Raw genomic sequence first — 16,729 nt, 5'->3', positions numbered from 1 at the left:
AACTTTTTCTGAAAAGGCAAACGTCCGGCTCCTTCTCCCACAAGGAAGCTGCCAGCCCTGAAAGATCTTGCTGGTCTTCACTATCCCTCTGCAGCCTATGTTTAGCCGCAGCAGCACTGGGGATCTCTGCTTTCCCAGAGACTCAGCATGTCACGGTGCTCGCTCTCGGCAGAAACTTTTTTAAAAGGCAAACGTCTGGCTCCTTCTCCCACAAGGAAGCTGCCAGCCCTGAAAGATCTGCTGGTCTGCACTATCCCACTGCAGCCTATCCACAGGCACAACAGCACTGGGGATCTCTGCTTTCCCAGAGACCAGCATGTACACTGCTTGTTCGCAGCAGAAACTTTTTCTGAAAAGGCAAACGTCTGGCTCCTTCTCCCACAAGGAAGCTGCCAGCCCTGAAATCATTGCAGGTCTGCACTATCCCACTGCAGCCTATCCACAGGCACAACAGCACTGGGGATCTCTGCTTTCCCAGAGACTCAGCATGTCACACTGCTTGTTCGCGGCAGAAACTTTTTCTGAAAAGGCAAACGTCTGGCTCCTTCTCCCACAAGGAAGCTGCCAGCCCTGAAAGATCTTGCAGGTCTGCACTATCCCTCTGCAGCCAATCTTTAGCCGCAGCAGCACTGGGGATCTCTGCTTTCCCAGAGACCCAGCATGTCACGGTGCTCGCTCTCCGCAGAAAATTTTTCTGAAAAGGCAAACGTCCGGCTCCTTCTCCCACAAGGAAGCTGCCAGCCCTGAAATCTCTTGCAGGTCTGCACTATCCCACTGCAGCCAATCTTTAGCCACAGCAGCACTGGGGATCTCTGCTTTCCCAGAGACCCAGCATGTCACAGTGCTCGCTCTCGGCAGAAACTTTTTTAAAAAGGCAAACGTCTGGCTCCTTCTCCCACAAGGAAGCTGCCAGCCCTGAAAGATCTTGCTGGTCTTCACTATCCCACTGCAGCCTATCCACAGGCACAACAGCACTGGGGATCTCTGCTTTCCCAGAGACTCAGCATGTCACACTGCTTGTTCGCAGCAGAAACTTTTTCTGAAAAGGCAAACGTCTGACTCCTTCTCCCACAAGGAAGCTGCCAGCCCTGAAATCTCTTGCAGGTCTGCACTATCCCTCTGCAGCCTATCTTTAGCCGCAGCAGCACTGGGGATCTCTGCTTTCCCAGAGACCCAGCATGTCACAGTGCTCGCTCTCGGCAGAATCTTTTTTAAAAAGGCAAACGTCTGGCTCCTTCTCCCACAAGGAAGCTGCCAGCCCTGAAAGATCTTGCTGGTCTTCACTATCCCACTGCAGCCTATCCACAGGCACAACAGCACTGGGGATCTCTGCTTTCCCAGAGACCAGCATGTACACTGCTTGTTCGCAGCAGAATCTTTTTCTGAAAAGGCAAACGTCTGGCTCCTTCTCCCACAAGGAAGCTGCCAGCCCTGAAAGATCTTGCTGGTCTGCACTATCCCACTGCAGCCTATCCACAGGCACAACAGCACTGGGGATCTCTGCTTTCCCAGAGACCAGCATGTACACTGCTTGTTCGCAGCAGAAACTTTTTCTGAAAAGGCAAACGTCTGGCTCCTTCTCCCACAAGGAAGCTGCCAGCCCTGAAATCATTGCAGGTCTGCACTATCCCACTGCAGCCTATCCACAGGCACAACAGCACTGGGGATCTCTGCTTTCCCAGAGACTCAGCATGTCACACTACTTGTTCGCAGCAGAAACTTTTTCTGAAAAGGCAAACGTCTGGCTCTTTCTCCCACAAGGTAGGTGCCAGCCCTGAAATCTCTTGCAGGTCTGCACTATCCCACTGCAGCCTATCCACAGGCACAACAGCACTGGGGATCTCTGCTTTCCCAGAGACTCAGCATGTCACGGTGCTTGTTCGCGGCAGAAACTTTTTCTGAAAAGGCAAACGTCTGACTCCTTCTCCCACAAGGAAGCTGCCAGCCCTGAAAGATCTTGCTGGTCTTCACTATTCCACTGCAGCCTATCCACAGGCACAACAGCACTGGGGATCTCTGCTTTCCCAGAGACTCAGCATGTCACACTGCTTGTTCGCAGCAGAAACTTTTTCTGAAAAGGCAAACGTCTGGCTCCTTCTCCCACAAGGAAGCTGGCAGCCCTGAAAGATCTTGCTGGTCTTCACTATCCCTCTGCAGCCTATCTTTAGCCGCAGCAGCAGTGGGGATCTCTGCTTTCCCAGAGACTCAGCATGTCACGGTGCTTGTTCGCAGCAGAACCTTTTTTTAAAAAGGCAAACGTCTGGCTCCTTCTCCCACAAGGAAGCTGCCAGCCCTGAAAGATCTTGCTGGTCTTCACTATCCCACTGCAGCCTATCCACAGGCACAACAGCACTGGGGATCTCTGCTTTCCCAGAGACTCAGCATGTCACGGTGCTTGTTCGCGGCAGAAACTTTTTTTAAAAAGGCAAACGTCTGGCTCCTTCTCCCACAAGGAAGCTGCCAGCCCTGAAAGATCTTGCTGGTCTGCACTATCCCTCTGCAGCCAATCTTTAGCCGCAGCAGCACTGGGGATCTCTGCTTTCCCAGAGACCCAGCATGTCACAGTGCTCGCTCTCGGCAGAAACTTTTTCTGAAAAGGCAAACGTCCGGCTCCTTCTCCCACAAGGAAGCTGCCAGCCCTGAAAGATCTTGCTGGTCTTCACTATCCCTCTGCAGCCTATCTTTAGCCGCAGCAGCACTGGGGATCTCTGCTTTCCCAGAGACTCAGCATGTCACGGTGCTCGCTCTCGGCAGAAACTTTTTTAAAAGGCAAACGTCTGGCTCCTTCTCCCACAAGGAAGCTGCCAGCCCTGAAAGATCTGCTGGTCTGCACTATCCCACTGCAGCCTATCCACAGGCACAACAGCACTGGGGATCTCTGCTTTCCCAGAGACCAGCATGTACACTGCTTGTTCGCAGCAGAAACTTTTTCTGAAAAGGCAAACGTCTGGCTCCTTCTCCCACAAGGAAGCTGCCAGCCCTGAAATCATTGCAGGTCTGCACTATCCCACTGCAGCCTATCCACAGGCACAACAGCACTGGGGATCTCTGCTTTCCCAGAGACTCAGCATGTCACACTGCTTGTTCGCGGCAGAAACTTTTTCTGAAAAGGCAAACGTCTGGCTCCTTCTCCCACAAGGAAGCTGCCAGCCCTGAAAGATCTTGCAGGTCTGCACTATCCCTCTGCAGCCAATCTTTAGCCGCAGCAGCACTGGGGATCTCTGCTTTCCCAGAGACCCAGCATGTCACGGTGCTCGCTCTCCGCAGAAAATTTTTCTGAAAAGGCAAACGTCCGGCTCCTTCTCCCACAAGGAAGCTGCCAGCCCTGAAATCTCTTGCAGGTCTGCACTATCCCACTGCAGCCAATCTTTAGCCACAGCAGCACTGGGGATCTCTGCTTTCCCAGAGACCCAGCATGTCACAGTGCTCGCTCTCGGCAGAAACTTTTTTAAAAAGGCAAACGTCTGGCTCCTTCTCCCACAAGGAAGCTGCCAGCCCTGAAAGATCTTGCTGGTCTTCACTATCCCACTGCAGCCTATCCACAGGCACAACAGCACTGGGGATCTCTGCTTTCCCAGAGACTCAGCATGTCACACTGCTTGTTCGCAGCAGAAACTTTTTCTGAAAAGGCAAACGTCTGACTCCTTCTCCCACAAGGAAGCTGCCAGCCCTGAAATCTCTTGCAGGTCTGCACTATCCCACTGCAGCCTATCCACAGGCACAACAGCACTGGGGATCTCTGCTTTCCCAGAGACTCAGCATGTCACACTGTTTGTTCGCGGCAGAAACTTTTTCTGAAAAGGCAAACGTCTGGCTCCTTCTCCCACAAGGAAGCTGCCAGCCCTGAAATCTCTTGCAGGTCTGCACTATCCCTCTGCAGCCTATCTTTAGCCGCAGCAGCACTGGGGATCTCTGCTTTCCCAGAGACCCAGCATGTCACAGTGCTCGCTCTCGGCAGAATCTTTTTTAAAAAGGCAAACGTCTGGCTCCTTCTCCCACAAGGAAGCTGCCAGCCCTGAAAGATCTTGCTGGTCTTCACTATCCCACTGCAGCCTATCCACAGGCACAACAGCACTGGGGATCTCTGCTTTCCCAGAGACCAGCATGTACACTGCTTGTTCGCAGCAGAAACTTTTTCTGAAAAGGCAAACGTCTGGCTCCTTCTCCCACAAGGAAGCTGCCAGCCCTGAAAGATCTTGCTGGTCTGCACTATCCCACTGCAGCCTATCCACAGGCACAACAGCACTGGGGATCTCTGCTTTCCCAGAGACCAGCATGTACACTGCTTGTTCGCAGCAGAAACTTTTTCTGAAAAGGCAAACGTCTGGCTCCTTCTCCCACAAGGAAGCTGCCAGCCCTGAAATCATTGCAGGTCTGCACTATCCCACTGCAGCCTATCCACAGGCACAACAGCACTGGGGATCTCTGCTTTCCCAGAGACTCAGCATGTCACACTACTTGTTCGCAGCAGAAACTTTTTCTGAAAAGGCAAACGTCTGGCTCTTTCTCCCACAAGGTAGGTGCCAGCCCTGAAATCTCTTGCAGGTCTGCACTATCCCACTGCAGCCTATCCACAGGCACAACAGCACTGGGGATCTCTGCTTTCCCAGAGACTCAGCATGTCACGGTGCTTGTTCGCGGCAGAAACTTTTTCTGAAAAGGCAAACGTCTGACTCCTTCTCCCACAAGGAAGCTGCCAGCCCTGAAAGATCTTGCTGGTCTTCACTATTCCACTGCAGCCTATCCACAGGCACAACAGCACTGGGGATCTCTGCTTTCCCAGAGACTCAGCATGTCACACTGCTTGTTCGCGGCAGAAACTTTTTCTGAAAAGGCAAACGTCTGGCTCCTTCTCCCACAAGGAAGCTGGCAGCCCTGAAAGATCTTGCTGGTCTTCACTATCCCTCTGCAGCCTATCTTTAGCCGCAGCAGCAGTGGGGATCTCTGCTTTCCCAGAGACTCAGCATGTCACGGTGCTTGTTCGCAGCAGAACCTTTTTTTAAAAAGGCAAACGTCTGGCTCCTTCTCCCACAAGGAAGCTGCCAGCCCTGAAAGATCTTGCTGGTCTTCACTATCCCACTGCAGCCTATCCACAGGCACAACAGCACTGGGGATCTCTGCTTTCCCAGAGACTCAGCATGTCACACTGCTTGTTCGCGGCAGAAACTTTTTCTGAATAGGCAAACGTCTGACTCCTTCTCCCACAAGGAAGCTGCCAGCCCTGAAATCTCTTGCAGGTCTGCACTATCCCTCTGCAGCCAATCTTTAGCCGCAGCAGCACTGGGGATCTCTGCTTCCCCAGAGACCCAGCATGTCACAGTGCTCCCTCTCGGCAGAAAATTTTTAAAAAGGCAAACGTCTGGCTCCTTCTCCCACAAGGAAGCTGCCAGCCCTGAAAGATCTTGCTGGTCTTCACTATCCCACTGCAGCCTATCCACAGGCACAACAGCACTGGGGATCTCTGCTTTCCCAGAGACTCAGCACGTCACACTGCTTGTTCACGGCAGAAACTTTTTCTGAAAAGGCAAACGTCTGGCTCCTTCTCCCACAAGGAAGCTGCCAGCCCTGTAATCTCTAGCAGGTCTGCACTATCCCACTGCAGCCTATCCACAGGCACAACAGCACTGGGGATCTCTGCTTTCCCAGAGACTCAGCATGTCACACTGCTTGTTCGCAGCAGAAACTTTTTCTGAAAAGACAAACGTCCGGCTCCTTCCCCCACAAGGAAGCTGCCAGCCCTGAAAGATCTTGCTGGTCTTCACTATCCCTCTGCAGCCTATCTTTAGCCGCAGCAGCACTGGGGATCTCTGCTTTCCCAGAGACTCAGCATGTCACGGTGCTCGCTCTCGGCAGAAACTTTTTTAAAAGGCAAACGTCTGGCTCCTTCTCCCACAAGGAAGCTGCCAGCCCTGAAAGATCTGCTGGTCTTCACCGCCCACTGCAGCCTATCCACAGGCACAACAGCACTGGGGATCTCTGCTTTCCCAGAGACTCAGCATGTCACACTACTTGTTCGCAGCAGAAACTTTTTCTGAAAAGGCAAACGTCTGGCTCTTTCTCCCACAAGGTAGGTGCCAGCCCTGAAATCTCTTGCAGGTCTGCACTATCCCACTGCAGCCTATCCACAGGCACAACAGCACTGGGGATCTCTGCTTTCCCAGAGACTCAGCATGTCACACTGCTTGTTCGCGGCAGAAACTTTTTCTGAAAAGGCAAACGTCTGGCTCCTTCTCCCACAAGGAAGCTGCCAGCCCTGAAAGATCTTGCTGGTCTTCACTATTCCACTGCAGCCTATCCACAGGCACAACAGCACTGGGGATCTCTGCTTTCCCAGAGACTCAGCATGTCACACTGCTTGTTCGCAGCAGAAACTTTTTCTGAAAAGGCAAACGTCTGGCTCCTTCTCCCACAAGGAAGCTGGCAGCCCTGAAAGATCTTGCTGGTCTTCACTATCCCTCTGCAGCCTATCTTTAGCCGCAGCAGCAGTGGGGATCTCTGCTTTCCCAGAGACTCAGCATGTCACGGTGCTTGTTCGCAGCAGAACCTTTTTTTAAAAAGGCAAACGTCTGGCTCCTTCTCCCACAAGGAAGCTGCCAGCCCTGAAAGATCTTGCTGGTCTTCACTATCCCACTGCAGCCTATCCACAGGCACAACAGCACTGGGGATCTCTGCTTTCCCAGAGACTCAGCATGTCACACTGCTTGTTCGCGGCAGAAACTTTTTCTGAATAGGCAAACGTCTGACTCCTTCTCCCACAAGGAAGCTGCCAGCCCTGAAATCTATTGCAGGTCTTCACTATCCCTCTGCAGCCAATCTTTAGCCGCAGCAGCACTGGGGATCTCTGCTTTCCCAGAGACTCAGCATGTCACGGTGCTTGTTCGCGGCAGAAACTTTTTTTAAAAAGGCAAACGTCTGGCTCCTTCTCCCACAAGGAAGCTGCCAGCCCTGAAAGATCTTGCAGGTCTGCACTATCCCTCTGCAGCCAATCTTTAGCCGCAGCAGCACTGGGGATCTCTGCTTTCCCAGAGACCCAGCATGTCACAGTGCTCGCTCTCGGCAGAAACTTTTTCTGAAAAGGCAAACGTCCGGCTCCTTCTCCCACAAGGAAGCTGCCAGCCCTGAAAGATCTTGCTGGTCTTCACTATCCCTCTGCAGCCTATGTTTAGCCGCAGCAGCACTGGGGATCTCTGCTTTCCCAGAGACTCAGCATGTCACGGTGCTCGCTCTCGGCAGAAACTTTTTTAAAAGGCAAACGTCTGGCTCCTTCTCCCACAAGGAAGCTGCCAGCCCTGAAAGATCTGCTGGTCTGCACTATCCCACTGCAGCCTATCCACAGGCACAACAGCACTGGGGATCTCTGCTTTCCCAGAGACCAGCATGTACACTGCTTGTTCGCAGCAGAAACTTTTTCTGAAAAGGCAAACGTCTGGCTCCTTCTCCCACAAGGAAGCTGCCAGCCCTGAAATCATTGCAGGTCTGCACTATCCCACTGCAGCCTATCCACAGGCACAACAGCACTGGGGATCTCTGCTTTCCCAGAGACTCAGCATGTCACACTGCTTGTTCGCGGCAGAAACTTTTTCTGAAAAGGCAAACGTCTGGCTCCTTCTCCCACAAGGAAGCTGCCAGCCCTGAAAGATCTTGCAGGTCTGCACTATCCCTCTGCAGCCAATCTTTAGCCGCAGCAGCACTGGGGATCTCTGCTTTCCCAGAGACCCAGCATGTCACGGTGCTCGCTCTCCGCAGAAAATTTTTCTGAAAAGGCAAACGTCCGGCTCCTTCTCCCACAAGGAAGCTGCCAGCCCTGAAATCTCTTGCAGGTCTGCACTATCCCACTGCAGCCAATCTTTAGCCACAGCAGCACTGGGGATCTCTGCTTTCCCAGAGACCCAGCATGTCACAGTGCTCGCTCTCGGCAGAATCTTTTTTAAAAAGGCAAACGTCTGGCTCCTTCTCCCACAAGGAAGCTGCCAGCCCTGAAAGATCTTGCTGGTCTGCACTATCCCACTGCAGCCTATCCACAGGCACAACAGCACTGGGGATCTCTGCTTTCCCAGAGACCAGCATGTACACTGCTTGTTCGCAGCAGAAACTTTTTCTGAAAAGGCAAACGTCTGGCTCCTTCTCCCACAAGGAAGCTGCCAGCCCTGAAATCATTGCAGGTCTGCACTATCCCACTGCAGCCTATCCACAGGCACAACAGCACTGGGGATCTCTGCTTTCCCAGAGACTCAGCATGTCACACTACTTGTTCGCAGCAGAAACTTTTTCTGAAAAGGCAAACGTCTGGCTCTTTCTCCCACAAGGTAGGTGCCAGCCCTGAAATCTCTTGCAGGTCTGCACTATCCCACTGCAGCCTATCCACAGGCACAACAGCACTGGGGATCTCTGCTTTCCCAGAGACTCAGCATGTCACGGTGCTTGTTCGCGGCAGAAACTTTTTCTGAAAAGGCAAACGTCTGACTCCTTCTCCCACAAGGAAGCTGCCAGCCCTGAAAGATCTTGCTGGTCTTCACTATTCCACTGCAGCCTATCCACAGGCACAACAGCACTGGGGATCTCTGCTTTCCCAGAGACTCAGCATGTCACACTGCTTGTTCGCAGCAGAAACTTTTTCTGAAAAGGCAAACGTCTGGCTCCTTCTCCCACAAGGAAGCTGGCAGCCCTGAAAGATCTTGCTGGTCTTCACTATCCCTCTGCAGCCTATCTTTAGCCGCAGCAGCAGTGGGGATCTCTGCTTTCCCAGAGACTCAGCATGTCACGGTGCTTGTTCGCAGCAGAACCTTTTTTTAAAAAGGCAAACGTCTGGCTCCTTCTCCCACAAGGAAGCTGCCAGCCCTGAAAGATCTTGCTGGTCTTCACTATCCCACTGCAGCCTATCCACAGGCACAACAGCACTGGGGATCTCTGCTTTCCCAGAGACTCAGCATGTCACACTGCTTGTTCGCGGCAGAAACTTTTTTTAAAAAGGCAAACGTCTGGCTCCTTCTCCCACAAGGAAGCTGCCAGCCCTGAAAGATCTTGCAGGTCTGCACTATCCCTCTGCAGCCAATCTTTAGCCGCAGCAGCACTGGGGATCTCTGCTTTCCCAGAGACCCAGCATGTCACAGTGCTCGCTCTCGGCAGAAACTTTTTCTGAAAAGGCAAACGTCCGGCTCCTTCTCCCACAAGGAAGCTGCCAGCCCTGAAAGATCTTGCTGGTCTTCACTATCCCTCTGCAGCCTATCTTTAGCCGCAGCAGCACTGGGGATCTCTGCTTTCCCAGAGACTCAGCATGTCACGGTGCTCGCTCTCGGCAGAAACTTTTTTAAAAGGCAAACGTCTGGCTCCTTCTCCCACAAGGAAGCTGCCAGCCCTGAAAGATCTGCTGGTCTGCACTATCCCACTGCAGCCTATCCACAGGCACAACAGCACTGGGGATCTCTGCTTTCCCAGAGACCAGCATGTACACTGCTTGTTCGCGGCAGAAACTTTTTCTGAAAAGGCAAACGTCTGGCTCCTTCTCCCACAAGGAAGCTGCCAGCCCTGAAAGATCTTGCAGGTCTGCACTATCCCTCTGCAGCCAATCTTTAGCCGCAGCAGCACTGGGGATCTCTGCTTTCCCAGAGACCCAGCATGTCACGGTGCTCGCTCTCCGCAGAAAATTTTTCTGAAAAGGCAAACGTCCGGCTCCTTCTCCCACAAGGAAGCTGCCAGCCCTGAAATCTCTTGCAGGTCTGCACTATCCCACTGCAGCCAATCTTTAGCCACAGCAGCACTGGGGATCTCTGCTTTCCCAGAGACCCAGCATGTCACAGTGCTCGCTCTCGGCAGAAACTTTTTTAAAAAGGCAAACGTCTGGCTCCTTCTCCCACAAGGAAGCTGCCAGCCCTGAAAGATCTTGCTGGTCTTCACTATCCCACTGCAGCCTATCCACAGGCACAACAGCACTGGGGATCTCTGCTTTCCCAGAGACTCAGCATGTCACACTGCTTGTTCGCAGCAGAAACTTTTTCTGAAAAGGCAAACGTCTGACTCCTTCTCCCACAAGGAAGCTGCCAGCCCTGAAATCTCTTGCAGGTCTGCACTATCCCACTGCAGCCTATCCACAGGCACAACAGCACTGGGGATCTCTGCTTTCCCAGAGACTCAGCATGTCACACTGTTTGTTCGCGGCAGAAACTTTTTCTGAAAAGGCAAACGTCTGGCTCCTTCTCCCACAAGGAAGCTGCCAGCCCTGAAATCTCTTGCAGGTCTGCACTATCCCTCTGCAGCCTATCTTTAGCCGCAGCAGCACTGGGGATCTCTGCTTTCCCAGAGACCCAGCATGTCACAGTGCTCGCTCTCGGCAGAATCTTTTTTAAAAAGGCAAACGTCTGGCTCCTTCTCCCACAAGGAAGCTGCCAGCCCTGAAAGATCTTGCTGGTCTTCACTATCCCACTGCAGCCTATCCACAGGCACAACAGCACTGGGGATCTCTGCTTTCCCAGAGACCAGCATGTACACTGCTTGTTCGCAGCAGAAACTTTTTCTGAAAAGGCAAACGTCTGGCTCCTTCTCCCACAAGGAAGCTGCCAGCCCTGAAAGATCTTGCTGGTCTGCACTATCCCACTGCAGCCTATCCACAGGCACAACAGCACTGGGGATCTCTGCTTTCCCAGAGACCAGCATGTACACTGCTTGTTCGCAGCAGAAACTTTTTCTGAAAAGGCAAACGTCTGGCTCCTTCTCCCACAAGGAAGCTGCCAGCCCTGAAATCATTGCAGTTCTGCACTATCCCACTGCAGCCTATCCACAGGCACAACAGCACTGGGGATCTCTGCTTTCCCAGAGACTCAGCATGTCACACTACTTGTTCGCAGCAGAAACTTTTTCTGAAAAGGCAAACGTCTGGCTCTTTCTCCCACAAGGTAGGTGCCAGCCCTGAAATCTCTTGCAGGTCTGCACTATCCCACTGCAGCCTATCCACAGGCACAACAGCACTGGGGATCTCTGCTTTCGCAGAGACTCAGCATGTCACACTGCTTGTTCGCGGCAGAAACTTTTTCTGAAAAGGCAAACGTCTGGCTCCTTCTCCCACAAGGAAGCTGGCAGCCCTGAAAGATCTTGCTGGTCTTCACTATCCCTCTGCAGCCTATCTTTAGCCGCAGCAGCAGTGGGGATCTCTGCTTTCCCAGAGACTCAGCATGTCACGGTGCTTGTTCGCAGCAGAACCTTTTTTTAAAAAGGCAAACGTCTGGCTCCTTCTCCCACAAGGAAGCTGCCAGCCCTGAAAGATCTTGCTGGTCTTCACTATCCCACTGCAGCCTATCCACAGGCACAACAGCACTGGGGATCTCTGCTTTCCCAGAGACTCAGCATGTCACACTGCTTGTTCGCGGCAGAAACTTTTTCTGAATAGGCAAACGTCTGACTCCTTCTCCCACAAGGAAGCTGCCAGCCCTGAAATCTCTTGCAGGTCTGCACTATCCCTCTGCAGCCAATCTTTAGCCGCAGCAGCACTGGGGATCTCTGCTTCCCCAGAGACCCAGCATGTCACAGTGCTCCCTCTCGGCAGAAAATTTTTAAAAAGGCAAACGTCTGGCTCCTTCTCCCACAAGGAAGCTGCCAGCCCTGAAAGATCTTGCTGGTCTTCACTATCCCACTGCAGCCTATCCACAGGCACAACAGCACTGGGGATCTCTGCTTTCCCAGAGACTCAGCACGTCACACTGCTTGTTCACGGCAGAAACTTTTTCTGAAAAGGCAAACGTCTGGCTCCTTCTCCCACAAGGAAGCTGCCAGCCCTGTAATCTCTAGCGTGTCTGCACTATCCCACTGCAGCCTATCCACAGGCACAACAGCACTGGGGATCTCTGCTTTCCCAGAGACTCAGCATGTCACACTGCTTGTTCGCAGCAGAAACTTTTTCTGAAAAGACAAACGTCCGGCTCCTTCCCCCACAAGGAAGCTGCCAGCCCTGAAAGATCTTGCTGGTCTTCACTATCCCTCTGCAGCCTATCTTTAGCCGCAGCAGCACTGGGGATCTCTGCTTTCCCAGAGACTCAGCATGTCACGGTGCTCGCTCTCGGCAGAAACTTTTTTAAAAGGCAAACGTCTGGCTCCTTCTCCCACAAGGAAGCTGCCAGCCCTGAAAGATCTGCTGGTCTTCACCGCCCACTGCAGCCTATCCACAGGCACAACAGCACTGGGGATCTCTGCTTTCCCAGAGACTCAGCATGTCACACTACTTGTTCGCAGCAGAAACTTTTTCTGAAAAGGCAAACGTCTGGCTCTTTCTCCCACAAGGTAGGTGCCAGCCCTGAAATCTCTTGCAGGTCTGCACTATCCCACTGCAGCCTATCCACAGGCACAACAGCACTGGGGATCTCTGCTTTCCCAGAGACTCAGCATGTCACACTGCTTGTTCGCGGCAGAAACTTTTTCTGAAAAGGCAAACGTCTGGCTCCTTCTCCCACAAGGAAGCTGCCAGCCCTGAAAGATCTTGCTGGTCTTCACTATTCCACTGCAGCCTATCCACAGGCACAACAGCACTGGGGATCTCTGCTTTCCCAGAGACTCAGCATGTCACACTGCTTGTTCGCAGCAGAAACTTTTTCTGAAAAGGCAAACGTCTGGCTCCTTCTCCCACAAGGAAGCTGGCAGCCCTGAAAGATCTTGCTGGTCTTCACTATCCCTCTGCAGCCTATCTTTAGCCGCAGCAGCAGTGGGGATCTCTGCTTTCCCAGAGACTCAGCATGTCACGGTGCTTGTTCGCAGCAGAACCTTTTTTTAAAAAGGCAAACGTCTGGCTCCTTCTCCCACAAGGAAGCTGCCAGCCCTGAAAGATCTTGCTGGTCTTCACTATCCCACTGCAGCCTATCCACAGGCACAACAGCACTGGGGATCTCTGCTTTCCCAGAGACTCAGCATGTCACACTGCTTGTTCGCGGCAGAAACTTTTTCTGAATAGGCAAACGTCCGACTCCTTCTCCCACAAGGAAGCTGCCAGCCCTGAAATCTCTTGCAGGTCTGCACTATCCCTCTGCAGCCAATCTTTAGCCGCAGCAGCACTGGGGATCTCTGCTTTCCCAGAGACCCAGCATGTCACAGTGCTCGCTCTCGGCAGAAACTTTTTCTGAAAAGGCAAACGTCCGGCTCCTTCTCCCACAAGGAAGCTGCCAGCCCTGAATCTTGCTGGTCTTCACTATCCCTCTGCAGCCTATGTTTAGCCGCAGCAGCACTGGGGATCTCTGCTTTCCCAGAGACTCAGCATGTCACGGTGCTCGCTCTCGGCAGAAACTTTTTTAAAAGGCAAACGTCTGGCTCCTTCTCCCACAAGGAAGCTGCCAGCCCTGAAAGATCTGCTGGTCTGCACTATCCCACTGCAGCCTATCCACAGGCACAACAGCACTGGGGATCTCTGCTTTCCCAGAGACCAGCATGTACACTGCTTGTTCGCAGCAGAAACTTTTTCTGAAAAGGCAAACGTCTGGCTCCTTCTCCCACAAGGAAGCTGCCAGCCCTGAAATCATTGCAGGTCTGCACTATCCCACTGCAGCCTATCCACAGGCACAACAGCACTGGGGATCTCTGCTTTCCCAGAGACTCAGCATGTCACACTGCTTGTTCGCGGCAGAAACTTTTTCTGAAAAGGCAAACGTCTGGCTCCTTCTCCCACAAGGAAGCTGCCAGCCCTGAAAGATCTTGCAGGTCTGCACTATCCCTCTGCAGCCAATCTTTAGCCGCAGCAGCACTGGGGATCTCTGCTTTCCCAGAGACCCAGCATGTCACGGTGCTCGCTCTCCGCAGAAAATTTTTCTGAAAAGGCAAACGTCCGGCTCCTTCTCCCACAAGGAAGCTGCCAGCCCTGAAATCTCTTGCAGGTCTGCACTATCCCACTGCAGCCTATCCACAGGCACAACAGCACTGGGGATCTCTGCTTTCCCAGAGACTCAGCATGTCACACTGCTTGTTCGCGGCAGAAACTTTTTCTGAAAAGGCAAACGTCTGACTCCTTCTCCCACAAGGAAGCTGCCAGCCCTGAAAGACCTCGCTGGTCTGCACTATCCCTCTGCAGCCAATCTTTAGCCGCAGCAGCACTGGGGATCTCTGCTTTCCCAGAGACTCAGCATGTCACCGTGCTTGTTCGCGGCAGAAACTTTTTCTGAAAAGGCAAACGTCTGACTCCTTCTCCCACAAGGAATTTGCCAGCCCTGAAAGACCTCGCTGGTCTTCACTATCCCTCTGCAGCCAATCTTTAGCCGCAGCAGCACTGGGGATCTCTGCTTTCCCAGAGACTCAGCATGTCACATTGCTTGTTCGCGGCAGAAACTTTTTCTGAAAAGGCAAACGTCTGACTCCTTCTCCCACAAGGAAGCTGGCAGCCCTGAAATCTCTTGCAGGTCTGCACTATCCCTCTGCAGCCAATCTTTAGCCACAGCAGCACTGGGGATCTCTGCTTTCCCAGAGACCCAGCATGTCACAGTGCTCGCTCTCGGCAGAAACTTTTTTAAAAAGGCAAACGTCTGGCTCCTTCTCCCACAAGGAAGCTGCCAGCCCTGAAAGATCTTGCTGGTCTTCACTATCCCACTGCAGCCTATCCACAGGCACAACAGCACTGGGGATCTCTGCTTTCCCAGAGACTCAGCATGTCACACTGCTTGTTCGCAGCAGAAACTTTTTCTGAAAAGGCAAACGTCTCACTCCTTCTCCCACAAGGAAGCTGCCAGCCCTGAAATCTCTTGCAGGTCTGCACTATCCCACTGCAGCCTATCCACAGGCACAACAGCACTGGGGATCTCTGCTTTCCCAGAGACTCAGCATGTCACACTGTTTGTTCGCGGCAGAAACTTTTTCTGAAAAGGCAAACGTCTGGCTCCTTCTCCCACAAGGAAGCTGCCAGCCCTGAAATCTCTTGCAGGTCTGCACTATCCCTCTGCAGCCTATCTTTAGCCGCAGCAGCACTGGGGATCTCTGCTTTCCCAGAGACCCAGCATGTCACAGTGCTCGCTCTCGGCAGAATCTTTTTTAAAAAGGCAAACGTCTGGCTCCTTCTCCCACAAGGAAGCTGCCAGCCCTGAAAGATCTTGCTGGTCTTCACTATCCCACTGCAGCCTATCCACAGGCACAACAGCACTGGGGATCTCTGCTTTCCCAGAGACCAGCATGTACACTGCTTGTTCGCAGCAGAAACTTTTTCTGAAAAGGCAAACGTCTGGCTCCTTCTCCCACAAGGAAGCTGCCAGCCCTGAAAGATCTTGCTGGTCTGCACTATCCCACTGCAGCCTATCCACAGGCACAACAGCACTGGGGATCTCTGCTTTCCCAGAGACCAGCATGTACACTGCTTGTTCGCAGCAGAAACTTTTTCTGAAAAGGCAAACGTCTGGCTCCTTCTCCCACAAGGAAGCTGCCAGCCCTGAAATCATTGCAGGTCTGCACTATCCCACTGCAGCCTATCCACAGGCACAACAGCACTGGGGATCTCTGCTTTCCCAGAGACTCAGCATGTCACACTGCTTGTTCGCGGCAGAAACTTTTTCTGAAAAGGCAAACGTCTGGCTCCTTCTCCCACAAGGAAGCTGCCAGCCCTGAAAGACCTCGCTGGTCTGCACTATCCCTCTGCAGCCAATCTTTAGCCGCAGCAGCACTGGGGATCTCTGCTTTCCCAGAGACTCAGCATGTCACCGTGCTTGTTCGCGGCAGAAACTTTTTCTGAAAAGGCAAACGTCTGACTCCTTCTCCCACAAGGATGCTGCCAGCCCTGAAAGAACTTGCTGGTCTTCACTATCCCACTGCAGCCTATCCACAGGCACAACAGCACTGGGGATCTCTGCTTTCCCAGAGACTCAGCATGTCACACTGCTTGTTCGCGGCAGAAACTTTTTCTGAATAGGCAAACGTCTGACTCCTTCTCCCACAAGGAAGCTGCCAGCCCTGAAATCTCTTGCAGGTCTGCACTATCCCTCTGCAGCCAATCTTTAGCCGCAGCAGCACTGGGGATCTCTGCTTCCCCAGAGACCCAGCATGTCACAGTGCTCCCTCTCGGCAGAAAATTTTTAAAAAGGCAAACGTCTGGCTCCTTCTCCCACAAGGAAGCTGCCAGCCCTGAAAGATCTTGCTGGTCTTCACTATCCCACTGCAGCCTATCCACAGGCACAACAGCACTGGGGATCTCTGCTTTCCCAGAGACTCAGCATGTCACACTGCTTGTTCACGGCAGAAACTTTTTCTGAAAAGGCAAACGTCTGGCTCCTTCTCCCACAAGGAAGCTGCCAGCCCTGTAATCTCTAGCAGGTCTGCACTATCCCACTGCAGCCTATCTACAGGCACAACAGCACTGGGGATCTCTGCTTTCCCAGAGACTCAGCATGTCACACTGCTTGTTCGCAGCAGAAACTTTTTCTGAAAAGACAAACGTCCGGCTCCTTCCCCCACAAGGAAGCTGCCAGCCGTGAAAGATCTTGCTGGTCTTCACTATCCCTCTGCAGCCTATCTTTAGCCGCAGCAGCACTGGGGATCTCTGCTTTCCCAGAGACTCAGCATGTCACGGTGCTCGCTCTCGGCAGAAACTTTTTTAAAAGGCAAACGTCTGGCTCCTTCTCCCACAAGGAAGCTGCCAGCCCTGAAAGATCTGCTGGTCTTCACCGCCCACTGCAGCCTATCCATAGGCACAACAGCACTGGGGATCTCTGCTTTCCCAGAGACTCAGCATGTCACACTACTTGTTCGCAGCAGAAACTTTTTCTGAAAAGGCAAACGTCTGGCT

Source organism: Accipiter gentilis, unplaced genomic scaffold (genome assembly GCF_929443795.1).
Source record: "Accipiter gentilis unplaced genomic scaffold, bAccGen1.1, whole genome shotgun sequence".
In the NCBI taxonomy this organism is placed as follows: Eukaryota; Metazoa; Chordata; class Aves; order Accipitriformes; family Accipitridae; genus Astur; species Astur gentilis.
The sequence above is the reverse complement of the archived record's forward strand: the minus strand, read 5'-3'. Positions refer to the sequence as shown.